At 45.1% G+C, this 27,376-nt stretch overlaps 1 protein-coding gene and 2 long non-coding RNA genes across 5 annotated transcripts in view; 1 reads left to right on the top strand and 2 right to left on the bottom strand.

Annotated features, from left to right (window-relative positions):
* Nucleotides 1-14,616, bottom strand: part of LOC309862545 — a 531,010-nt gene extending 516,394 nt beyond the window's left edge. Inside the window, exons 1-2 of the long non-coding RNA XR_014310570.1 lie at nucleotides 14,434-14,616; nucleotides 6,038-6,608 (exon numbers count right to left, since the gene is read on the bottom strand). This is a non-coding gene — a long non-coding RNA (uncharacterized lncRNA). The remainder of the gene's footprint in view (nucleotides 1-6,037; nucleotides 6,609-14,433) is intronic.
* The window catches only part of RASGEF1B (RasGEF domain family member 1B), a gene marked incomplete at its 3' end in the record, with an annotated part of 333,562 nt that overhangs the window by 90,849 nt on the left and 215,337 nt on the right, over nucleotides 1-27,376 (bottom strand). The window lies entirely within an intron of this gene.
* Nucleotides 14,728-17,742, top strand: LOC309862546. Of its 2 annotated transcripts, none has more exons than XR_014310572.1 (3): nucleotides 14,728-15,161; nucleotides 15,252-15,273; nucleotides 16,473-17,201. It is a non-coding gene; the product is annotated as an uncharacterized lncRNA (long non-coding RNA). The 2 variants fall into 2 exon arrangements; XR_014310571.1 differs by lacking the exon at nucleotides 14,728-15,161 and adding an exon at nucleotides 17,394-17,742 and having other exon boundaries at nucleotides 15,170-15,273; nucleotides 16,473-16,658.

The following is a 27,376-nucleotide window of genomic DNA, read 5'->3' as shown; positions in this document are numbered from 1 at the left end:
AGTGTGAGGAAGGCGCTAGTGCTCACTAGTCTCACTAGTGAGGGGAGTTTTAGGAAACCTTCCTCCCTTGCTACTCACAGTTCGGTCCTCGGACCAGAGCAGCAGCGGCAGCTGGGAGCTTGCTAGAGATGCAGAATCTTAGATGCCGTCCCAGACCTACTCAACATGCAGTTTTCTATGCATTAAAGTTTACATATGCTATATGCTTTTCTTGGAAATTCAAAATGTATATGGTGCTATAAGTTGTTAAGTTTTGCTTATTTAATCATGGGTTTCTTTTTGTCAAATCCTGGAAACACCCATTTAACATTGCTTGGGATTGTATACACGGTATGGGTGATGCTACAGTCAACGAATCCTAAAGGCTCCCCAAGTAAAGCATCCTATGTGTGTGTTCATTGTGTAGAGATGCATATGCGTGTATCTATGTGGGCACATATATTAAGTTACATCATGCATTTATGTATCAATAGAAAAAAGCCACAATTATTTATGAATTTAGTAAAAACAAAAAGAAAATAGACTTCTTAGATTTGAGAGAAATGGTGGAGTGCAATTTTAAATTTTTGGTGAAAAGAAGGAATTTTGTGAAAATGAACCAGTTCAATCAAGAGGTTTTTAGGGAACGTTCATGTGGGGCTGGGATTTTCTTTTACTCTCCAAGATCTTTTCCAAAATATACATTCTTCACTAATGAGGGCTAATTTTTTACATGCTTTGTCCCTCTCATTCCTATTCAAGTATTTTATTTTTGAAAGAATGCTATTTGGGAGGCTGTTAATAGTCTTTAAGGAGCGTTGTTAAAGAGTGTTTTCAGATGAACTTTCCTTGGGTAAGTACAAATTGATATGAAAGATTTGGACTTAATTGATGTTACTGGACGTAATCTGAAAGTCTGCTTTCCTATGGCGGTGATCAGATCCTTTAAACAATATTATAAACAGGATACTTTGTTGGAGTTGGCTCCCTGTTCACTTAGTGCTGACCCAAAAGTAAATGAATGCTACTACAACCCCCCATCCCCCACCCCCCAAAAAAGCACACGAACCAGAACGGGGGCTTTTTTAATCCCAGAGACTAATCACTTGGGGATAGAAAGGACTTTGTTGTTGCAAACTGCACTTCATGCTGCCCAGCCTCGGGGATGAGCCGGAGTAAGGTTGAGATTCTGCTAGGCTGTGAGGAAGCCAGAGATGGTTTTACGTGGTATTTACACATCTTTCATTTTCATAGCCGCGAAATGATCTTTATATTAGAAAACTGAAGTCAGTATAGCAAATGTGGTAGGTATTATCATTTAGGAGGAGATTACATTTAAACAGAAAGCCATTCGACAAGTGAGTAACATTACAGATACGTATACAATAAAAATGACGATGCAGAAATGTAAAGGTTTGCAGCACGAGAAACCCGCCTCTAATCCAAGCCTTCTCTCGTGCTGAGGAGTAGGAAGGCCTGTGCAGGGGGCAGGTTCATGGGGATCAGAGCCCAGAGTTAGTTCTTAGGTTCCAGTTGTCAGTGACAGTGATAATCTGAGATGAAAATACCTTGAGTGCATCTGAAATGCCGCTGAGCATGTAGAATTATCAGTCACAGCGAGGGTCTACTTCTTTACAAGTTGGACAACAGATAATACTCATTCAGTTCATAATTTTCAGGTTTTGCAAAGCATTCGGTTGCATCATTAGAGCAAAGTGAAGAAATCCCTGTCTCAAACGAGGCTGTGTTTCTCTTACTCGAGGAATGAACCTTACACTGTCAGGAAGTCTGGCTCACGCCCGTTGCCACTTTCCTGAGGGTTGGTTCCGCCTGCAGTTTTCAGATGGAAACGTGATCCAGTAATGACTCTGCCTCCAATTTCTTTATTATACAAAGTATGGAAAAGGACTCTCCGCGACATTTTACTTTCCAGCGCCCGGGCTTCGTATCTGTGGAATTCCAATAATTAACTGATCTCTGGGGTAACGTGGAGCCCCACGCTCCCGTGGCTTCATAGCTATTCCCGAGATGAATGGTACAGCACATCCCCAGACACAGTCTGCTTCCAGGGAGGAAGATGCTATTAGATAATGAAACTGGCGTTTTTCGGTGCCTCCTGTGTGACAAGTACTCACAAACGTGGTCTTCTTTAATCTGCTCATCAGTGTGCGCGATTCCTAGTCCGCACACGCAGACGCCGAGCTCTGGGGGGGGCAGCCACTTACTCCACACTGCGCAGCGAAGAAGCAGTTTGACCCCAGGTATCCTTTTCCAAAATCCACTCCTTTCCTCCGCCCCACCAAACCACCCTTCCATGACCGGAATACATTATTATTAATTTTGAGATAAAGTTACTGGGGCAGAGTTGCAGAAAAAAATACCTATTTGCCAACTTGTCAACACAGCTGCAAAAATATTCTAAAGACCGCCTAATTGTTTAGAATATCGAGAACACGTGTCATTGTGGAACTAAACCCTTAAATACACGGAATAGATTAATGACATGAAAGTTTATCAAACTCAATTTAGATGTGAATTTGGTGTTTAAAAAAACCTCAAATTCTGATGCGGATCCAGGAGACAGAGAGTAACAGATACAAACATTCCTGGGAGTAGAAAGAATAAAATCCAGATGAATATCATGAGTAAATAGAAGGATTTATTATAAATAAATAAAAGTATATGCAAATAAAAATGTTTCTGAGATTTCAGAATTGTCCGAGCTTTCGTTTCAATGAAAATAGGAAACAAATATTACCATTATCTGGAAGAGAATAAGCAATTGATTCTGAGCAGAAAGGAAATGTCTAAAATTATAACCATAATATTTATAACTGAAAAGATGTATTTTATAGCAAAATAAAATTTTGTGTATGCATGTGAGTATTTGTGTATATTTGGTTGGTAAGTCAAAAGTCAAATTTTAAACATGCATTAAGCAGCATCTGATTGTTGGATCAGCTTTCAGATGGAAACGGTGCACAGATTTTGCATTATCCTTTGAAATAATAACTTAGCTGAAAGAAATTCACTTTGTGAACAAACAGTTTTGATCTGCAGTGTCGTTGTGAGGTGCCAAGAAAGAGAATTTCTTGAGGATACAGAGAATCCTCTGTATCCCCAAGATACATTGGATAATGACATCGGCTTTGAAAACATATTTAAAAGGATGAGCCTTCATTTCTAGCTTGCGGGCTTCGTTTTCACTCATATTCCAAACTCACTCGGAAATGCACGAAAAATTACTTGGAGTCCTTGAACTAGCACATTCACGCCTCCGAACCACAGCGGCTTCCTTGTTTCAACTGGTCATCCTGCTAATAGTAACGTAACGGTCAACACTTCAAGTGAGTTAGTCAGTTCCTATCCCTGCGATGCTCACGCGTCTCAGACAAGGTGCCCTGCTCAGCTGGAGAGTGGAACAAAGTGGCCATGACTTTCCCAGCAGCCAGCAGTTTGTGAGTATGAACGAGGTCGATGGCTTCACCAACGTGGCGGAGGTCCTCAGTCTCCACGGAAACCTTCTCCATCCTCAGAACGTTTCTGGAAGCCACCAGGTGGTGCCTTGGCTTCTCACAGGTCCTCATGGACAGACTCTTGCTGGGCACCGCAGCCCGCCATCAGCGCCCAGCTTCTCCCGAAGCTCCACCGGGGCAGCCACTGCCGGCGTAATTCACCAGCGCTGCCCGTCAGCCTTTGCCGTGCTGGCTCTCTCAGGGCATGTGTCAATCCTCTGCCACGACGCTGTTGGGCACAACCCACCGATTCCTTGGGCCTTGACGGTGGCAGACCAGCACCTCACGTGTATGCTAGAGGAGGTTATGATCCCTCCTGACTCCCGTCCAGATTCCAAAGGGTGAAGTGCAGAGTCTAGGAACTGATAGCTCATCGATGGTCACCGGTGGATTTATTAATGAACCGGATTATGAGTGAACTGGGCAAGTGCCCAGTGTGTCTCGTAAACTTTGGTAAATTTTGGGCTGGAGAATGTGATTTGGATCTAAAACCAAAGTGTTTCACCCTATTCCCACCAAAATGCAGACATTGGGGGCGTCTGGATCCGGGGGTGGGTTGGGAAGGTGATCCCAGATCCAGATGGATCTTTTAGAGCGAGCTCGGCACACAGGCCATGGTCGGAAGGTCCCAGTCTTGCCTCGTCGACCTGTTATACTGGCAGACCAGAGCCCGGAGAGGGAAGGGTAGGAGTGAGCGAGACGGTCTGAATGTCCGCTGCTCCCATGTGGGTCCGGCAGAGCAAGAGATCTATGCGCGAACGGTCACTTGCAATACAGGGACGCCCCCCTGCCCCCCACTCCTCCTCTGCGGGGCTGGGAAAGAAGCTAGAAGTTCGCTTCAAACACCACAGTCCTGGTGGGAAGGAGAACAAGGTTCCTTCCTCTGTGGGAACATGAAGGCAGGAGAGTAAACGTCTTCCCTGAAGCTTATGTAGAACACGAAAAAGTGCTGGCGAGGAAGGGGAGAGACAGAACAGCCGCCTCACACTCCGTTCGAAGGACCCCAGTGGACTGTAAGACAGGACCCCAAGTGTTAGCTTCTTGAGAGAGTCTCTCCAGCTTTGGCGTAGCTTTCTGCCTTGCTACCTTCCCTGGGTGTAATGTTGGGCAGAGGAGAGAATCCAAGCAACACACCTGCTGGGCGCAGAATTCTCTTTCCTTCCAAAGTCAGGAAGGATGTGCCATTGGCTTGGCCTATCAAGCCTGGCTATTTTCCCTTAAAACTCATTCTCTTCCAGAAGAAATCGCAGTCCCCCAACCTGAACATCTGCTTCAGAGAAGACGCAAGAGTTCACCAAACATACCCACACGCGTCTAATCCCAGCAGTAAACATAGTTAAGAGGTTTTTCACTGGGCGTCTCTTCTTCACTCAACACAAAAAGGCAACTGGGGGTCTGTCCTGTGCGTTAACCAGACACGGCCAGTCACGCCTGCACCCACCAGGGGACCTGGCCCGGCACTAATCTGTCGTTGCGCACTCTCGGCATAAGTCATAATCTATAAGCAGGTATGTACCTGGGAGCTGGTTAACATATGCAGACGTGAGTTCTGAAGCAATTAAAACATGAAAACTAATTAAGATGATAATAAACAGGAGTTCAGGAATTCATTTAAATGGAAGTGTTCATTAAAACATTTATCCTTTCTTTATTTTACGCAGCATTTATGAGGTGTATCTGTATTTACCAAGCACAGTTGATGGGGATAAAAAGACAGATTTAGTCCTGTCTTTTGGGAGCTCACAGTCCAGGTGTCAAGGCAGACATGGAAAGAACCAAAGGAAAACTGTCATAAATCCTCCACAAAACGGCACGTACAAGAAAGCTTATAAAAACGCAACCTGATACGTGCTACAATAGCAGACACAAAGTGCTGTGGGGTGGAGAGTGGGGAACAAGTGATTTTTAAGATAACATTAGGCATTCTCTAAGTTAGAAAGATTTGAGAACATATTAACGAGGATAAGGACCTTAATTGTTTAGCACACAACTGTTTCTAAGCCTGGATTTCTGCGTAGTAATGGTTTAATGTGCTTAGTTTTTGTTTTATTTATGACACATTCATGGCAGCCACGACTAGTAATGACCTCTGGCTTGTGAAACTAGATCTTTAATGATGTAAACACATTTACTGAGAAGCCATTGGAACATCTTGGTCCTGTGGAAAAACACAGTTATGTGTTTACTGATAAATTACTGATAAACTTCCTGCTTATGTGGCTGACCTGACATGTCAAAGCATCACTGAAGCAGTATTTTGGAAAATCAAACACACACCCTTCTCCAAAAAGAAGGGGTTGAGTTCAAGTTTAAATTTTTTGTTTGTTTGTTTCTTGCTTTTGTTCAGTTTATCTGAGATAAAATATGAAAGCGTTTAGAAACAGTTCTTCTAGTTTGGAATTTAAAATTACTGGGAAGTCATTGTACTCATTGGATCTTCCTGTCTCTCCGGGCTGGGAGGCATTTCCAGAACCGTCCGTAGAGGTCGCGCCTAAGCGTCAGCGGATGGAGGGTGTAGGTGTCTGTCGAGTCAGCAGAGAAACATTTCTCTGTTTTTACCGTGTTTTCCTTTCCTTCGCTTTATCCCACTCATCTCCAGAGCAATCTCTCGTTCCGCACTTTGCCGGCTCCCACCTCAGGCTTCTCAGTGGTCCGCGGGACGGACGTGCAGGTCCTTGAGCTGGAGTAAGTGATTCTTCACGTTCCTCTCGAGTAGCCCGCTGCAGACTCTCCTTATAGATCATATTCACGGATAGAAGAGATACATTCGATGTAACAGAGAAATCGATTCAGCGTAGAGTCCTTAAATCTCGTGCTGTTTAATATGACCAGTGATCGCATACGATGGACATCTCTTGTTTCTTCTGGTAGCAGCACCTGGCTTTTTCCTCGGATTCACCCAGAGCTAACTCAGTCCTTGTGACCTTGGGCTCATGAGGGTCGTGTATCTCAGGACCAGACTGTATCTGTGTATCACTTGCATCGGAAGTGGACGTGTGGCTCAGGAAGGCTCGATCAGCACTGGAAACTGTGCAGGAACTAGTGGGATGAGGTTTCTGCTGTGGTGGGAGTAAGCCTGGAGCTGTTGGAGCCGTCGGCTGCCTGCGAATGACACTGTCACAAAGAAGGCAAAGCTTAGGGCTGAAGGCAGAGAGCGAGACCCTGGTGTGATAATATTGTTTGAGCGCCTCGATCTAGCTAGCCTTATGTCTAGTGGAACCGTATACGTTTCAGAAAAAAATGAGTCAATAAATTACTAGATTTACGATAGCATTTACTATCCACGAAACTGGAAATGCCTGGAGAGCAGAATTCCCTATTACCTGGCAAATAATAGATGTTCAGTAAACATTTCTTCAAATGAACAATCCAGAATCTATCCTTGAAACAAAAATCACACAGCTACATATTTAGCAACATTGATAACACATGTTAATATTTCTTTTATATATGTAATTTAATGTTTTATATATGTTAAGATTCCTTTCTTTCTAGAAAGGCTTGATTTTATCATCAAATTACCATATTTTGGACAGGAAATGGGATAAAACTGGTTTAAAACTATTGGGAAATAATTTCTACTAATACAAGTTCTGTTTATGGTATTGCAAAAAACATTAGATATGTGGAGAGAAATGATACTTTCCATTATACTTAAAGTTACTGACATTAAAAGCACAGATTGACTGGACGTCTGCACGGAGTGTCACCAGACGGCCCCTACCAGGCCTTCTCTAGTAAACTAATCGCAATATGTAATATGTGATAATCCTGATAGACAGTTTCACTTTGTTCCCCTAACTGTCTTAGAATGGGGAAGCTACAATAATAGAAATCATTCGTTGTTTAACTAAATATGTGTTAAGCAATTTGAGATTTCTCCTATGTCCCACCCCTGAAAAGTCCACAAATGGAAGACTAGAAACATTACTACCTGTCTCTGCTTGAACTCTCTACTGGAAGGGTCTCTTTATCCGTGGAATTCTGGATAAATAAGAATTAATTACTAAGAAAGACCAATGACTCGTGGCACATACAATTTGCCATTTGAGACAAGCAGTGTTTACAGTGGGGGGAAAAGTTAGAGGCTAATCACAAAACATTATTAGAATGAAGAGTTATGTAATTAACCTCCACTCTACTTCTTCGATGGTGAGAGAGTCACATCTGAAAGGAACAGCCATGTAAAAGTGAACAAGCCAACACCATACCGTACTTCTCTGGCAACCCAGCATCTTTCCTTGCCCTCAACCAACGACAGCCTTTAATCGACAGCAGGGTGGGGGGGGGCTCCCTCACTAGCAGGTGTGGCGTCGTGGGGGTCTCTTTCAAGGCGGCTGCCTCTGGCTTTTCCTTCTCTGACGTGACGCTCTACCTGAACCACGTCTAACTGAAAGTTCAATGTCTAATAGCTTCTTGCCAAGAGGGTTCACCTTCAAGATGGCTGGGCTTCCTTTTACTAAAGACACTTTTAATCCTGCTTCTGCAAATCCAGACCCAAATTTACAACACAAAGCATTCTTTATTTTTTGACTGCCTTTATGCTTCTGGTTGAGGAAGAAGTTGAGTTCTGTGACATTTTGTGGTCTGACATGTGGCGTGTTTTGCTCTTTTGTGGTAAGCAGTTACATAGTGATTCTCCGTATTGGTTTTTGAATTCTAATTACTAAGATTTTAACTTTGGAAGGCATGACAACCAGAAACTTTCTGCTTCGTATGGCCATTTTTATGAACATAACAATTTTTTGGTAAAATTCTATTTGTTTAGTTCTTCTTAATAAACTCTGCAAGCTGTTTACTAGTAGAACAGACTGGTTCTTTACCAAGAGCTTTCTGTGTCACTCTCTTATAATGACTTGCAGACTCTTCTTTTTTTATGATTGGATTGAAATTTTAACAAATAACACACTTTATGACAACTTTTTTTGAATAATTCTATTTCTGTATTAAAAGAAAAACTAATCTAATGCACAAGTTTTCACATGGAATATAAAGATGACAAAAATTACTTGTATTCGAATAATTTTTTAAAGTAATTATGTAATCTATTCTGATTTACTCAGGGAATTACTGGACAGTTTAAAAAAATCTCTTGTGACAGTTACATATATCAGATTGAAATTAATCACAATACCTAGATTTCACAGTAAGCCTCGGACCCAATGGCTCTTCTTGTATTGATTTCACCATTTCTTTATAGTATAGTCTCTGTCGTCTCTCCAAGAGTTTTCTCCTTGGAAGACCACCACCTCTTCTTTTTTAAGACGTAACTTTCAGGGTACATTCCCAGTATTCTCAATAGTTTCAAAATTTGATTGATAGTTCTCATTTTTCTTAACATTCCTTATCCTAAGTGATTGCAATACCATTTTAAGTCACTAATCATTTATTTATCTTAACTGTCTCTAAAGACTTTATTTATTTTAGGGAGAGAGAGAGAGAGCGGGGAAGGAGCAGAGGGAGAGGGAGAGAATGTCCGGCAGACACCTTGCTCTGCGTGGAGCCCAGTGCGGGACTCGATCCCAGGACCCTGAGATCATGAGCTGGGCCGAAACCCAGAGTTGGGTGCTTAACCACCTGAGCCACCCAGGTCCCTAGAACAACCATTTTTTCCTGAAATGTTGTAGGTTGCATACTGGTCTCAATGATCCTGGCAAAAGTAACTTGAAATATTTTGTGAAAGACGCTCTGCCCATATGAATAGGAAATAAATGTGCTCCTGGTATTTCTGAGTGTTCCTGCGAGCCCCGCAGGTTCTAGGGGTCTCTCGGGTCGGCCCCTCCTTTCACTGTGACGTCAGAACTAAAACGACCTGTTACCAGACAGTACGAACTGCTATAGAAGTCCTTGAACTTCATTCAGATCACATTTTGAGCAGCATTCACTTTCCTTTCTATGTGACTTATTCCATAAGATGTATTTGCTTATTCATTAAAAATGAGCCGCAGCAATAAAAACACCCGCCTGCGATCCCACCCTCTCTCCACATTTTATTGCTTATATATCTAGATTTCTGCATTTTAAAATTGTCTTTTCACTTAAACTGTGGACAACTTTCCAAAATGCAGCGCTCATTTACATGCATGTGCTGCCTACAGGATCTTCCCCAGCCGGACTCCGTAAGCAGAATCTGAGGTAACCCCTCCTGGCCTAAGGAGGCGTGTCTATATTTTTCTGGAGTAAGTCTCTCTTGCTTTCTGCTGAATTTTCAAGATCTGTCTTCCTATATATCATGAACAAAATAATTTTGAAGCTGTTCTTTGAATTTGTGAGTCATTTTCTAATGCTGTCTCCCAAACTCAGACTCGGACTAGATCAGTAAAATTTTCCAAAGTAATTGATTCAGCCAAAAGAAATCACCAGAGAGCTTTAAGAAGGACTTCACATCAAGGAACTCTGTCGAATACCAATTACGGTATTCTGGGTCTGTCAGTGACTCGACTTTGGGATAGTGCTTGTGCCTGGTGCAGGGTAAGCCGGCAATAAATCCTGAGTGAGAAATAAAATGAAACGAGTTACATAAGAAATTCTATGTAACTAATGAATTGTTAAACACTACTTCGAAAACTAATGATGTACTATTTGCTGGCTAATTGAACATAATAATAAAAAAATTTTTAAATGAAAAGTTAAAAAAAAAAAGAAGTTCTAAATCTACAATTTCAGTGATGGTGCCAAAGCCCCAGGGCAATTGTGTTTTTTAAAATTTAAGTAGTGTGAGATAGGAGTGAAAACTATTTAGTAAGGTAATAATTTTATAAAATAGCCTAGAAGTAACAATATTATTATTTTTTAAGGATTTTATTTATATATTTGAGAGAGAGGGTGAGTGAGTAAGAGAGAGAGGGAGAGAGAGAAAACACCAGCCAGGGAAGGGGCAGAAAAGCAAACTCCCCACGGAGCAGGGAGCCTGACGTGGGACTCGATCCCAGGATTCAGGTCATGATCCCAGAATCAGCCAAAGGCAGATGCTCAATTGACTGAGTCACCCAGGCACACCAAGAAGCAATAATGTTATTAAAAATAAACACTTTAAAGATTTGATATGTACCTGCCATTAACACATGAACCTTCACATATACTCACTCTCCTACGTACACGTTTCAGAAAGCTCGATGAGGCGATGTTTCAAATCTCATTTTACAGATAACAGGGACAGAGGTAAAGTAAACTGTCCTACATCACCTATGTGGCAAACGACAGAAGTTAATCAAGCTTTGAGCAACTCAGATGCCCTCTGCATCATCCTTAAAATGCACGCGGCATTCCACAGGTGCTGGAGTATGACGACGACGTCCTGCCGCTGCTACGATGCTAAGCTTGCTGACCCGAGCAAGTCAGGAAAGTCAGAAACTCTCATGTGAGTTTCTCTGTCCCAAGATGTCCTTTTTTAAGGTAAAAGGAATCCCTCCCAGATTACGGGTACCAGGATGCAAACGAACTGAAATTCAGATCTATCACTGATGCTTGCGATTAGACTCCAACTGGCGTCTCCTTCCTCAGGGGGGTCCCTTCTCTGGCTCTGAAAATAAGGTCAATTGGGCAGCAGCAACAGTAAAATATCAAGTGAAGTAAAATGAAGTAATAGAACAGTATTAAAGCTAATATGTATATAAAACTCATTTTTTTTAAAGTAAACCATAATTCAGGAGAAAACGAGCAAACTGATAGAACATGTATTTTTTTTTAAGATTTTATTTATTTATTTTACAGAGAGAGATCACAAGTAGGCAGAGAGGCAGGCAGAGAGAGAGAGAGGAGGAAGCAGGCTCCTGCTGAGCAGAGAGCCCGATGCGGGACTCGATCCCAGGACCCTGAGATCATGACCTGAGCCGAAGGCAGCGGCTTAACCCACTGAGCCACCCAGGTGCCCCCTGATAGAACATGTATTATCCAACCTAGACAACATCACAGCAGTGATAAAACCCCTGTAGCCTTAAAGAAAAAGCAACATTTCGAGGGCTGTCTGATGAGTCATCGCAACACAAGTCCAACCGGCTCTAACCTCTTAGATGATATTTTTTTCTAAGATATTGCTAACAAGCTTATGTGACTCATTCCACACCAGAGATGAACGCTGAAGAGCGTCCAGACTCCGAGAACAGCCTCTGAGCTCTGGGAGGATTCACGGGTTCTGCCGGCCTCCTCCGGAAACGGTCATTCCGCCCAGTGACGGATACAGTATTTCTCTCAAATTTATTTTCTTTCTTTTTTGGGGGGGGGTGTGGAAATATGGATCAACCACAGCACCACTGTAATTGCCAAAATTTCCAAGAGGACCTTCGGCACCTCATCTCAGGTACCCCTCGGACGCTGAGGAGGGAGACCTGCGAGCAGACAGTTGCTGGGCCACAGCTGCTCGGGCTGCACGCACGCACCGTGGAGGGAACGTGCACACAGCAGTGGTAAGAAAGCACTTCTGAGAGATTTCAGATAGGACAGGTGCAGTCCCCATGGAGAGAGTGGTCAGGACGCTGGTGGCAGGGAAGGTATAGAAATAAAGACTCAGGCATGACGCAGCAAACCTGAGGAACTAGGAACAGTACAGGCTACATGTGCCATGCGGAGAGTGAGTGGTGGGTTGGTAGGCCCGTCTCTAGCTTGGTCAAGGACTCTCGGCTTGGCTGCTCCTGGGGTGATGAACTAGGCTCTCCTGAGTAAACATCGATAGAGCTTGGCTCCTCTGTTCATGTGCTCCTTCCTGTGTGTCAGTGTGCAACGTGTGCGCGTGCCCTTGAATATTCGTTCCCACGATGCGGTCAGCTCTGAAGACAGGGGCCATATGCAATCAAAAAAGCTTCTGACCTGGCATCATCCTCAAAGTTATGGGCAGCGCAAAAGCCGTGCCCTCAGAGGAACGCAATAGTATCAAGTCGGGATGAGTTCGGAAGCATCTTTCAAGTGCACGGCTGAGTCAAGGGAAAGAGACGGAGAATGTGGTCCAGGTATACAGAGGCCACAAAATGCCGTGAACAGAAGAATGTTCTACTAAAAAGGGGACATCGGACCTGAAAGAAAGGACAAACAGGAATCGGTATGAGGGGCAACTGTAAAGCAATGGACGTGAGAAGGCTCCGAGCACATGACGTCCACGCCGGGTGGACTGGGACTTCTTCAGGGGTCAGAGGGAGAGGATGGTGCGGCACATGGCCTTAGCTAGACAGAAAGGCCGACCCGGCTCCTCCTTGGGACAACGGACGGGACGTAAAGAACACAAAACCAAATCGAGCTGATAGCGTGAGATTCCGATGGTCCGACAGAAAATGAAGAGCGGGAGCGAAACCCAGGTAAGACGGCTGGGAATTGTTGAGGAGGGGTACTATGACGAAGGAGGCAGTCGAGAGCAGCAAGGTCGGGCAGTCATCTCTCTGTCTTCACAGAATGGAGATTCTGGGCCCAAAACACACAAGGCAACGAGGGTCCCTTTCCAGAAGCTTGTTCTCATGCGACCGATTCCATTATTACAAACCGAGGAGACAGACTAAGGAGACCACGGCTGGGGTTCCAGTCTTCGTTTCGATGCACTGCTTCTGTTTCTCCTCTCTATCTGACAACCTAGATCTTTTTGTTTGTTTTAAACTTCTCGTTATCTTCATTTTCATGTTATCCGGGACAAGCCACATTATCTCCCTGGCTCTCGGATACTTGACCCGTTAACAGGCAACAATCCAGATCATCACTGAGGATACCTTTCTGATTTAGAATTCTATGAAACTGCAGAAGATTAATGAGGCACAACCTTAAGTAACTTTCCCCATGGATGAGAAGACCCCTGCTGGTTTTACCTAGGGATGAACAGGGGACCCAGAAGGCTTGAAGCGAACTCTCCAAGTGATTAGTTCAGTGTTGATTTACATTTTTTTTCATATTCATTAACATCTCTGATGTAGAGATGTGTCGTATGACCGGTGGCATTACACCATCAAAACCGACAGCCTATTTTCCCTCTTAGCAGTTAGAAAATAATGGTGTGTTACACAATTGAATTTTCCTTTAACTCTCAAATCTGGTTAAGGTCAGGATATATATAGAAACAGATCTCTCAAAGACCTAAGGCAACATTGTTTCGATGACTCCGGAGCACAGGCGGAAAGGGGACAGACAGTGTCCAAAGTCACTGTCAGTTGTCATCTCGGAAAGTCCTCCTGGACCGAAGACCGCTCCTCCACATCTTCCAGCCTGGGTCACTCTTCTGATAACTGTCAATAGGGCTCAGGGTTCTGTTGGTTGATATTTTTATTGTATTATTATTGTTATTATTATATTTATCATCATCCTTACTATCAGTCTAGGCCGGTGTTTGTCGAACTGTAGCCTACGACCTGCTTGTGGATGATGCTGTCCACACAGTGGGTTGTCATGGCATCTTAGTAAACAAAGCAGCACAGACTGAACCAGAGTCTCATCACACCACCCACACGGGGAGCGTATGGTTTCCTGATGTGTCTACTGGTATTCATACGGACATAGTTCACACATGTGGCTCCTGGGACATAGTTCAAGATGGATTTCTACTGTGGGCTGTGGTTAGAGAAGATCTAAAAGGCTGTTCTAACCCAACCTCAGAGGGGGTCCTGGCCACTGCAAACAGCGGGAGCGGCCACGCAGAGGGACGCCGAGCTGGGACACCGGTCTTGGCCCTCAGGAGCAGCACATCCGCACCCCCGCCTGTCACCTGCTGGGCAAAATACAACAGCACTTCGGGTGGGCGTGGACCAGCCACTCATCAGTAAGTCTGGATGAATCCGCCCTCCTTACAAGACATCTCTACGACCAGCTCTTCCAGAGCTTTTCCACTGGATGCCTCCCCAACCGCTTCTTATCTGATTGGTAAAATTATAGGCATTCATGACAAAACCAAAACCAAACCAAACCCTCCAATTGACATTTAACATTTGGTTACAATTTTTGCAAGGAAATTACCTGAAAGAGGTTTTACCTTGGAATACTGACTTAATGTTTACCATCCTTCAGGCTGTGCCTTCCCACGAGGAGGGTATTATCTGAGGAAGTGGATCCTGTGGCCACCTCCCCTCCCGAAGTACTCGCAGCTATACATAGCCAGGACCCCCTCACAGGCGTGCGAGTGACTCGGTGTTTCCTCCGGTGCCAGGAGTGTCTGTGTTTGCCTCCCCCGCAGGCCTCCTTCCTGTACGTCACAGCAGGGGCTGCCTACGAGGCAGGAAGTGAAACCAGCAGCTGCAGTAACCAGTGGGACAGGACTGGTTTTTCCCCTACAGTCTGTCTCGGCAGCTGAACCAGTATCTTCCTGAGGGATACCCCGAGCTTAACTTCGCAGAGGGACGGACGTTCCAACGCTGCCTCTTGAACGGTCCATCCAGGGCTCCCCGAGAGAATCTCAGAGGCCCTCCTGCAACCACTTCATTTTACAAACAAGGAAACTGAGGCTGAGACAAGCCAGTGGCTGGCCCGTGTCAGGAAGTCTGTGCCTGGCAGATCTGAGATGGGCCAGTTGTCTCTCAGCGACGGTTCTGTTACTTTGACTTAGTGCGTTCGGACTCTTTCTCGAGGTTAACTTAAATCTCTGGGAGAAGCGTAATACCTGGCATGAGCATTTCAAATCTATTATCGAGTCTCCCAAGGGAAGTTTCTCCTCTTATAGAAATCCATGCTAGACAGTCAAAATTAATAATTCTAATCAATTTGGTAAGTCATATGATCTGATTTTAAATTCCTTTGCTATTTTTTCATGTACTTCAGAAGCAGAAAAATAAAAGCCGTGTTTTCTTTCTCAAGATACGTGTGAGGAAGATCAATGGTGAGCAGATCTCAGGGCCACATGTACATCCTATCATAGCAATTTTCTTTGTCCACTGGGAGGCTGTGAAGCAATATCATCTCCGATTTCCAATGAATACAAAAGTGATAACATGGTTTAAATATAAGGACTGAGTCACCACTACTTCCAAAGGAGCCAAAGTATTTTATTTATAAATTGGAGAATACAGAGGATCCAGAAAACGGGCGCCTTTTACAGATTCCTACCGCTGACTCTTGGACCACATAGGTTTGAACTGTGGGATCCACTTATATGCAGATTTTTCTGATAGAGTACAGAGCTGTCAATGCAGTTCCTCTTCCTTATGATTTTCCTAATAATATTTGCTTTTCTTTTTGTCAGAATATAATCTATAATACATATAACATGCAAATGTGTGTTCTTAGGCTGTTTATTTTATCAGTAAGGTTTCTGGTCAGGAGGAAGCAAATGTAGCAAAAAAAAGGCCAGCAGTTTTGGGGAAGTCACGAGTTATATACAAATGGTTGACTGTGCGGAGGGGTTAGTGCCGGGGGTGGGGGTCAGCACCCTTAACTCCTGGGCTGGTCAGGAGCCAACTGTATTTGGAATGGCAAAAAGAAGACAGAGTGTAAAACAAGCACGATGAGTATGAGAGGAAGAACGTTCTCACGTGTCTTTGATTAGTGTGTTTTCACAGAGTGCACTGTTGGGAAAATTTCCATCTAAATGAATTCTGTCTTTTAGTTCCTATTTTTGTAAAATACATTTTGCTAGAAAAATGAACATAAGTAGTATGGTTAAAACTGACAAAATATTAAGGAAGACTTTTACAACCATCTGATAAATGAATAATTATGTTTAAAGTGTCCAAAAAAACCCCCACACCTCAAAACAGATAAATTCATAAAGTAAGTGGAAAACTGTGAATATGCCAGTATGTACAATGATCCATACATACGAACACTGAGGGACATGCATTCGACGTGTTATGTAGTAATTGAACTGCTGATGGAGATTACGTAGCACGGCGGTGCATACTCATGATCTATGAAGTGGAGAGGCTACAAACTTGCATGCACCAAGTGACCGGAGTCATGTAGCTCCTCTACCGTAGGACTCTATGGGAGCAAACACACACACACAACAGTTATTTAAATGTCGCTCCTGAAAGATTTTAATTAAAAAAAATTTTTTTTTAAATTTTACTTATTTGCCAGAGAGAGAGAGAGATCACAAGCAGGAGGAGAGGCAGCGGCCGATGGAGAAGTAGCTCCGCGCCGAGCAAGGAGCCTGATGTGGGACTTGATCCTAGGACCCTGGATCATGAGCTGAGCTGAAGGCAGACAACGACTGAGCCCCCAGGTGTCCCCGAAAGATTTTAATATTAATAGCAGAGATCTTTCGTAATATTTTTGAGATACTTGTTTCCTCTTTCTTTTCTTTTTTTTTTTTAATTTCATAAAATAAGCATGAACTTGAGCTTTGAGAGCCATAAATAAACACATTTTGCTGCGGCGGGGAGGCTCGGTCCCCTCACTCCCGAATATCATTTTCATAGTCAAATACTAAATTTATATTCAGTAAAGCCTTCACAATTGCCTAGAATTTCCTCAAGTTATGATTAAAGCACGTCATTTTTCCTGAATTCAGCTGGCACTCTCTGTAAACAAGATCATGGCTGGGAATATAAAATAAAATAAAAACAACTGTGAGCGTCCCAATGATGTCAGAGTTCGCGGAGTTCATACCAGACTGACGGACCTGGCACCCTGAAGTCCAGGCGTTTTGTGCCTGTGCGACTCAGAGCCGACTTCCTGGCACTGGATCCATGACTTTTGCGCACACAGCTAGTGGACTTCCAGGCCTAGCGGATTAGAGGCGAGTCTGGAGGAGATTGGGGGTGTGGAGACGCGGCTGACAGCGACAGTGGCTGACAGGAAAGTGACACAAAGCTATAAAAAGAAAGGACCCAGATCATCCTTATATAGTTGCAGAGAAAAGTAACTTAATGAACACTGAGTAATAAAGGAAAGGCAAAATTATAACCAGAATACACTCTTAAAGAGAAGAATAAATTTTGTCTGTTTAATATGATTTCCATGGAAAACCATTACAACAAAAATATTCTTGTATTTCAGGGAATAAATCGCCAACTATATTGAATGACTCATTCGCAGATTTCAGGATAATTGTACTGTAACCCTTTCACCTTTTGCTCACTTTTCTCATCACTAGAGAACACTTGTGTCTTGGTCAGTGTTAGCCCGACGCAAGGACCATGAGGTCACCAGACCTCTGTGGGCCGACACCGTACAGACGGGAGGTGATAGTGTGGAAAGAAGAATGTGGCTACAGTGTTGACAACGTGGATGGAACTAGAGGGTATCATGCTGAGGGAAATAAGTCAATCAGAGAAAGACGATCATCATATGATCTCCCTGATATGAGGAATTTGAGAGTCAGAACTGGAGGGTCGGGGTGGGGGAAGGGAAGGAAAAATGCAACAAGATGGGATCGAGAGGGAGACAAACCCGAGAGACGCTTCATCTCAGGACACTGAGGGCTGCTGGGAGGGGGGGTGGCTGGTGACGGACACTGGGGAGGGCATGTGCTACGGGGAGCGCCGAGAATGGTGTCAGACTGATGAGTCACAGACCTGTGCCCCCGGGGCAAGTAATACATCAGATGTTAATAAAAATAATGTAAAGAGAAAGAATGTGGCGAAGTTGTGCTGTCCTTGCATTTGGGGGTGTTCCACCCCACAGCCCTTGTGGGCCCACAAATGCCTTCCACTAACATATCGTAAGTTACTCTTGTGCAACTACGTTTGGTGCCTCGTGTAACTTGCTGTGTGACTCGTTTGGGTACAAACAGCTGTTTGCACAAAGCAGGTCATGGTTGGTGTAAGAGTGATGGGTGCCAGAGCTCAGCCTTAAAAGATAAACCTGGGGGACCCTAGACTCTAGACGGTAACAACACTGGCAGACCGCTGATTCCGAGGCCCAAACTCCTACTACCCCGGAGTAAATATGCCTTAAAAGGAGTAGCTCCGCTGGGGGCATTCTCTACGCGGTGGGCGGCTCGACTGGGGGTTCCCCTTCCTAACTTTGTTCCCCAACGCAAGTACCCACGTTCTTCTGCTGTGAAAGTTTCACTTTTGCTGATGGCAATCCCCTTTTTCCCCTTTCCTCAAAATTTCCATTTCCCTAATATTTTAGTCTAGCGGTGGTTCTGCTCACTCCCGCCTCCCACCGCCCCGGCCCCAGCCCAAGGCCGGGCGGGTGGGCCGCTGTGTGTCAGGGACCGTCTGGGTCCTGACGGGGCTGGCGCTCCGCTGCTGAGACGCCCCGGCTCCAGGGGTGCATAAAGGACCCTTTCAGAGCTCCCTCCTCGCAGGATGGGGCTCACAGAAGCTTCTTTCTGCGCCTCTGCCTGTTATGCACCCATCGCAGCTCAACGTTGCCTTCCCCGAGCTTTCGGTTCTCCAGACGGAACATGGAACATTAGGGGACTGACTTGTCGTCTGTGCCTGGACACTACTCAGAACTTACATGGCAAAAAGAAAGTCGGCCCCGCTCCGTCCCAGCGTGGCATCCGCGCAGTTTCCCGGGAGTCAGGTCTGGTGATTTCCACTCCCATGTCTCTTGAGCCAAGCGCGGCGGGGCCCCAGTCGCTTGCTAAGGCTGCTGGTTCTCTCCGACAGACCAGACTACTTCTTGTTTTCAGCCTGGCTTGCCTGGTCCTAGTTTCTGCGTGTTCTTCTCCCATCCGGCCGAGCCGACGCGCTCGCGCTCCGACCACACCGGTTCCGCCTTCTCCCTCCTGGGCTCTTCCCCTGGCCCACTCGCCTGCCTCCTTCCCGCCCCCGTGGTCACCCATTCCCTTCCTCGTCCTACTTCTCCATTGTTCCCGTTAGTCATGTCTGCTCCCGACCCCCATCTCTTCTGTCCTTCATGTTCGGTGTGTCTTGCTTTCCCTCTTCCGATAAACCAAACCTGGCGAGAAGAAAAGGTATTTCTTGCCAGAAAAATTTTGCCATTGCGCTTTAACAAAAATAAGTACTGCCAGTAGAATTGCTTAACATTAATGAAAATTAAATATTTGCACAAAGATAGGAAGCAGGACAAAAAGTACGTACTGGCCGTAGTGGAAGTTAAAATTTGATACTGTGAACTCAAAAGGACCCATTTCCCTTAATAGTTCAGGAACCTAACCTGGCAAGCTCAGTGAGGATATACCTCGGGTCTACTGCCGAGTCTGCCCTGCTGAGTCGCTTCATCTAATAGAAGTCATTGCACGATTCTTGATTTTCTAATTACCAGTTTTCCTAATAGCATAAGTCTATTGTAACTTTTTTTTAATGCAAAAGGATATATCAAGCAATGTTTTTCTCCCATCTGCTGAAACCCCAGGTCACTTCCCGGATGCAGCCATGGTCTGGATCCCCAAGAACTCTCCATCCATACAGAATAGCGTGTGCGTGCGTGTGTACAGCCGTGCTCTCGCCTTTCTTCCCCTAGCTCGTACAAACGGAAGCGTGCCGTACATATTCCAACATAACTTAGTTCATTTGCTAAATAAGATATCATAAAGTGTGTTTCAGTAGGTGCGTATAGTCTATTTTATTCTTTTTCACTGTTTCATAGGACCCCACTTTACTAATACTCTCTAACTCAGCACTTCTCAATTTTTTTTGGTCTCTTATCAAAGTTTCACACTCTTAAAATTACTTAAAAGTCCAAAGATTTCTCCTAATTATATTGATGCTGATGTAATATTTACTCTATATAAATGTCTACATAATTAGAAATCAATTCTGAAAAATTTAGAATATATATTAAGATGACAATCAAAAGCCTACTTCATATTAACATAAATATATTTTATGAAACTTAATTTTATTTTCTAGACTTAGTATAAAAATGGCATTGTTTTTATAATTTTGTGAATCTCTTTAATGTTTGGCCTAATTAAAGACAAATGGATTCTAATATACACTTTTGTATTCAATCTGTTACAAGATTTTGTTTTGATTGAAATAGATAAAGAAAATCTGCCCTCACGCAGATAAGCAGTTGGAAGAGAAAAGTATTTTGATAGTCTTTTCAGACAATTGTGAATATTCTTCTCTGCACAAAAAAATCAAAGATGTTGTAATTTCTTAAAGGTTAGTTACAATATAGAATCCGAAATCACATAAACTTTTCCTGCTTTGTTATGTTAAACGCTATTGGTTTCTCGTACACTTTGAAGGGAACATTTATCTCCGCATGTGTGGTAGGATCACGCATTAATCACTTGGAAAATAGGATTTACTGAGTTATGCAGATCTCCCAAAGGTTGGCTGATTCTATTACGTCATATCACAAGATAATATTTATAAATATCACAACCAATCTCCCCCCAAAATCTTTTCTTTTTTTTTAAGATTTTATTTATTTATTTGACAGACAGAGATCCCAAGTAGCCAGAGAGGCAGGCAGAGAGAGAGGAAGGGAAGCAGGCTCCCTGCTGAACAGAGAGCCCGATGCGGGGCTCGATCCCAGGACCCTGAGACCACGACCCGAGCCGAAGGCAGCAGCTTAACCCACTGAGCCACCCAGGCGCCCCCCCCCAAATCTTTAAGTACTAAGAACTTGTCAAGTTCCTGGAGGTTCTTCAAAATTCTGATTTTTTTCTTAAAAGCTCAAATTTTACCACTGTGAGAAGGGTGGTCTACTGTTTTTCTCGAAGTGATGAGGCCACTTATTTTTGAGGCGGTGACTGCCCAGTAACTCGAGTTTGAATTCTGAATAACTACAGCTCGCCTGTCGGTTTTTTCAAGCAAAATGTTCCATTATAGTCCAACTTGCAACTCAAACAATGGGATAAGCGCTTTTCCTTGAATAACCCTCGTACTTCTTAAAATGCTTCTCATTCTGTCACACAGAATATTAAAAGACAAGGACTCAAGGGACAAAATTTAATGAAACTGGTAATTTGTACTGCCTCATCAATACATTCTTAAGTAAAACTAGCTTTTTTTTTTTTTAACGGGCATGTGTCGAGGTGAAGAATTCAATGGCCGCCGCTTGAGCCACCAGCACGTCTCGGGGCCACTGTCTCGATTCAGGCTTAGGCACCATCAGTTTCACCCACCGTTTTGACGTTTACATATTAATGCAAACGTCAAAACAATGAAAAAGATGCATCATGTCTTAGCATGATTAAGAAAATAGCTTTGACCTCACAGTCAGTCCCAGGCGTCTGTGGATCATATTTTGGGAACTGCTATGACTACTTATGTAGCCTCCTTGCCCAACATTTAGATTGTTTCTGGTCCTGTGCTAACACAAACTTTCTTTGTACAATATCCTCAAATCAATATTTCTTGATTTCCCATTTGTAAGACGATTTAAGCTTCAAGGGCATTAAAGAGCTAAAAATCCCTTATTTTCTGGCTCTTATTTTGACAAAAGTATGAGATCCTGTTAAAAGTTAAAAACTGGTTTGCAGTTTGCAGGGGCACCTGGGTGGCTCAGTGGGTTGAAGCCTCTGCCTTCAGCTCAGGTCATGATCTCAGGGTCCTGGGATCGAGCCCCGAATCGGGCTCTCTGCTCAGCGGGGAGCCTGCTTTCCCCTCTCTGCCTGCCTCTCTGCCTACTTGTGATCTCTGTCTGTCAAATAAATAAATAAAATCTTAAAAAAAAAGAAATGAAGATCGACCCGCTCCTACTGTTGAAAGGAGACGCTCAAGCACACAAAGATGCAAGTTGTCTGTGTTCTGAGATTCACAGGCTGAGAAGGTTTCAATCTAGAAGTAAAAAAGAAAAACAAAGGAATTTGAACAGAATTGTGCTGTTCCTTATTATTTGGGTTCTTTGGAAGTTTTCAGATACAACATAAAATGAGAACTGATTTAGAATGTTCTTATCTGGAAATAGTCGGGCTAACATGGAATCTGGATCCCTTAAGCACTCAGAATCAGTTTCTGAGGAACCTACTATGTCTCTTCAGTACACGGTACGAGCATTAGTCACCGCCGAGACAGTAAGAGCGCTATAAGGACAGATTCCGACTGCAAGATTACCGACAGCAGTTGAAAAGCTTTTGTCGAGTGAACAGCTGCAAAGACCACATCCTGTTCTCTCCGTTTAAGAACACAAACTAGGCGGCGCCTGGGTGGCTCAGTGGGTTAAAGCCTCTGCCTTTGGATCAGGTCATGATCCCAGGATCCTGGAATCGAGCCCCGCATCGGGCTCTCTGCTCTGCAGGGAGCCTGCTTCCTCACCTCTCTCTCTCTGCCTGCTTCTCTGCCTACTTGTGATTTCTCTCTCTCTGTCAAATAAATAAAAAAACACAGACTAGATTGGGGTAAGGCAGTGCCATTACGTGGTCTTTCACGTTACTACTACTGGGGGTGACTACAGTCCTGGGGTTATCCTGGTTGTGTCCACACGATTATTAACAGCGTCTCCTTTCACTCTCGATAGTGTCCGTGTGTGAGCCAGGGGTGATGTACTCAGTTTCCCTCAAACTTTGTCCTATCATTATCTATGCTCTAAGCCACCAAGGACCTCAGGTAGAAAACTAATATCTATTGGGCACCTACGGTATGTTCTAGGTGCTTTTCATACCCATTTCATTCTATATGTGCAACAATCCCATGAGCGTATTATACCCCCATTTTACAGATGAGGAAACTGAAACTCAGAAAGGGTCCTAACTTGACTAAGACCACCACCAAGTAAGTGCTTCAGATAGGACTTGAGGTAGTTTCTGTCTGTTGTCAAAATCTATGTTCTCTCCCCAGTGTTCCAAGTGGGTTTCACGAAACCGGCACTAAAATCATCTGTGATCATCTAGAATGTGGATGATGGAGCCTTAACCCACAGCTCTCAAGCTGGAATCTCCCACAGTAGGGCCTGCATATCTGCTCTTAAAATAAGCTCTCCAGGCTCTGGGGCCCTGAAGGACCCCTGTCTTACATGTTAACACCTTCAGAGCTGGGCCATCAATCCTTTCTTCAAAAGATACTTTTCTAGGGGTGCCTGGGTGGCTCCGCTGGGTAAACGTGGGCCTTTGGCTCAGGCCATGACGCAGGGGTCCGGGGACTGAGCTCCTGGTTCCGCTCCCTGCAGGGGGAGCCTGACTCTCCTGCTCCGTCTGCCCCTCCCCGGGCCTGCTCTCTCTCTCAGAAATAAATATACTTTGAAAAGAGATACTTTTCTAATATTCAAGTAAAGTCATGCATTAGTGGGATCCAAAAGTCATAGCATAGGTCCTACCAGGAAGGTCCAATTTCCTCAGTTAATAACCAGGTGTGTATGTCAGCTTCTTTGGACACTTGGTCCCTTTGGGCGACCAAATTACCATTCATTCTCTCTGTGAACTGCTTCCCCTCCCAAGAGGTTCACCTCAGCCTCTCACTGGGTTAGGTGGGAGCTTTTCTGTGAAAAAAACATCTGCACACGCACACTGTCATTTGGCCATGTGTGGCTGTATGGCCTCTGAAATTAAATGAAGTGCCTTGGGGCAAATTATTCTTCTGATTAATGATAAACTATGACTAGAATCAGATTCATCTGGCATTCCTTGCAATAGAACCATTAAGTGTCTGTTACTAATTTATCTGAGATGCATTGCTCAATGCCTACTGATTACATCCAACTCACATATTTAATAAGAGAACGGGGTCTCTGGTGGCTCAGTCAGTCAGGCATCCGACTCTTGACTTCAGCTCTGGTTGTGATCTCGGGGTTATGGGATGGAGCCCTGCATCAGGCTCTGCACTGGGCATGAAATCTGCTTACGCTTCTCTCTGTCTCCCTCTGCTCTCCGCACACCTTTCATAAGAAATAGCAGAGAATGATAAAGATGAACTCATTTCACGTGATGTGACTTTTGTGGGGGCTTGAGCAGAAGGACTTGGGCCCCTACATGAAGTAACATCTGTAACACAGTCCTGGTTTGCAGTTTAGTGGATTTGAAAGGCACATCTTCTTACGTCTGGCCCACTCGAGTCGGCAAACGGAATGTTAGTGGTGACCTTCTGCAGAGTCTCGCCTGTGCGAACATCCAGAATGCCCCGGCCCACGTGGAGCGCGCCCTTCGCGTCCACTGCATGGCTTAGCCACGGCCGTGCTGGGAGAGAAGCCCTCGCCTGGGAAAAGAGTCCTCCAGTACCAAGTCAGGCTCCACATGAAAGCTGGGGGAGTTGCTAGACCAAAGCGAACGTTTAGGGAGGGTAAGGAACCTCAATCCGATCTGAGTCAGACTCAAAGGTCAATGAGAAGACACATCTGAGGGGGTTTAGGGGTTATCTTATCTGGGTTTTGAGGTGTTTAGCTCTAGCTGAATGTCCAGTTAATGGCGGAAGCCGAGGAAGAGACCAGTAACGGAGAAAGAAGCGAGGTCCAGCTGAACGGAACACGGTTACACAGAAACTGGGTAAGAAAGTCCTGTAGGAACAGGGTTAAAGAAGGTAGCTGGGCACCAGAACCTGGGAGCTGGGCCAGGCAAGCAGAGTTGCCAGCTCATAAGGCTTAAGGAAGGCTGTGGCTTGGGGCTCACAAGAGGGTCAACGTACCAGAGGTATGGAGGAAACACTGCTTCCAGACCCCTCTCCCAACTGAGCAGGGCTGGGCAGCAGCCTTCTGGCTCTCATTGGCCTGGGGCCTTGTTGGTCTGAGTTTAGAGGTAACACTATCATTACTAGCCATTAATTCACTTGTGTATTTTAATATAGTCTCGTGGTTGGGCTTTTTTCTTAGCCTGCTGTCAATGTCTTACTTCGGTTCACCGTCAAGGGGGTTAAATGGGCGTCGTTTGGTGAATGTTTTATTGAAGCACAGGAGGTATTACACCCAAAGGTGGCGTCTGGGACCATGTGTAGAGGTGGACCTTAACTCATTGCATGCCAGCTCCAATCAATATTTTGATGTTTTAAAACTTCGATTCACTTCGCTCTTAGAATGAGGATGTGTATTTGCTTTATAGGAGTCCAGATGGAGTCCTGTCTAACTGGGAGACAAGAGCAGTCGGGGCCTCTTGGAGTAAGAGCACGATTTCCTCCCTAGAATTCAGCATTGATGAGCAAGGCCTCTATACTAATGGCTTGTGAACAGTTTCTATTCTTGACACATTTATATTTTATCTTGGCCACACCACACGCAGGACATCTGAAAACTATCAAAAGAAGAAAAGGCTTTGGCCAGATTAGATTTATAATAGTCTGAAGTAGAATTTGAGAAAAGTACAAAGGTACTGGGCTAGAGCAAGGCCCTGGAAAGTGATTAAGGACCATTAGACCGGAAACTGTCTTTGCGGGACTGTAGAATTCTCTTAATTATGATGCAAAACAGCATCCGTGCTTCTCGCTCCGTCCTTCACACGAGCAGCTCGAGTCTCTACATGCAGGAATGGCACTTGGAGATTCCTGGCAATGAATTCTCTAGTCGTCTCTGCTGGCCTTCGGAACTGTGCGGCACTGAAACTGCACACATGGTTTGACCGTTGGGCGCTACATGACGTGAACAGGAAAGGACGAGGAAAGTCTGGGGCGCCTGGTAAGGACACCAGCCCTGAACACGCTTCATGACGCACTGAAAAAGGCAAGTCTCAGAGGCTTACGTGCATGGTCCCTCTCTGTCCTGCCTTAGATGAAAACTTATATACACACATACAAGTAACAAGTGACATGTATGTGTGTATCTATGGCACCAAAGGTAAAATGGATCCTTTCAAGTCTTCTCTTACTCCCCGCTCATTTTTGACAAAATTGTTAAAACACAGCAATGTGAGCTCCGCTGTTGTGTGAGTAAAGCCATAGGCCTGTCTTCTCCAAGAGCCAGGGTCCAGATGTGACAGTAGGACGATGTTGAGGGTGCTTCCCAGGGTGGAGCTCCTCTAAAGCCACCGGGTGTGGATATTTCCACACCCCCTCCCCAGGGGTCACCAGGACTGGAAAAATAGGGATTCGTGATTCTCCTTGAATCCCAGCAACTCCTGAAGGCATCTGCTATTTCTGTTCCCACTAACATAGACAGACACAACTTCGAAAAAAAATCCTTCCTACATTTCATAAGATCGCATTAACTAAGCAGGACGGAGGGCGCCATATCATCTGGGGACACTGGTTCACTGTTGCTCCTGTGCTCTGTGAAAACGAATAAAGAAAACCTCATTGGAAATGGGGCCGGGGGTGCCTGGCTGGGTCAGTCAGTTGAGTGTCCCACTTCTGATTTTGGCTCAGGTCATGATGTCGGGGTCGGGAGATGGAGCCCCGCGTCTTGGAGCTCCATGCTGAGCAAGGAGCCTGCTGAAGATTCTCTCTCGCCCTCTGACCCCCGACCCCTGCTCGCACACGCTCTCTTTCTAAGAAATTTAAAAAATATAAATAAAAGTAAAAAATAAAAAAACTAAATGGGAGTCAGGAAACCACGGAGCGAGCTCTCCGGCTGCCGGTCCTGCAGCCTCCTAGTCCAGCAGGGCGAAGGAAGGTGTCCTCGCCGCCGGAGACAGCGCGTGGCCTGACTGCGGCCGCCGGAGACAGCGAGTGGCCTGACTGCGGCCACGGAGACAGCGAGTGGCCTGACTGCGGCCACGGAGACAGCGAGCGGCCTGACTGCGGCCACGGAGAGGCCGCCCCGCGTCCAGCTCTCCTGTCCTCCGATGAACTCGGTTTGGAACAGCCCCGTCAGCCTCTCCTTTCCTCTCCACGGAAGGATGCTCTCCCGCTTCGTCCTCTGCCCTTGCCTACGGCGGGCCGTAGTTTGCGTGGCCCGAATTGTACTTCCTCCGGGGTTGCTCTGAGCAGACTCATTCGCGGCTCCGCCACCAAGTCAGTCACCAGGTCTGGCGGAGGCTGAGAGGATCATCATCCTGTAGACGCGGGGTCAGAGCTACACACACGAGGGCCCCCCCGGTGTGGAGGCCCTGGAGACGCTCCTCCCGCTGCCCCTGCTCCAGGCACTCGGACCTGCAGGCGGCGGTGCACTAAGCATTCCAGGGACAGCGGCCCGCCGACAGGGCAGTGTCCTCTTCGAGTGAGGGAGCTGCACGCCCATACCCTTCAGGTGCGCCCCATCAACTTTACGCTCCCGTCACACTGTCTGCTGGTCACGGTCAGCTTGCATGTCCC

The sequence above is a fragment of the Mustela nivalis genome (genome assembly GCF_964662115.1).
Source record: "Mustela nivalis genome assembly, chromosome: 4".
Lineage (NCBI taxonomy): Eukaryota > Metazoa > Chordata > Mammalia > Carnivora > Mustelidae > Mustela > Mustela nivalis.
The sequence above is the reverse complement of the archived record's forward strand: the minus strand, read 5'-3'. Positions and strand labels throughout refer to the sequence as shown.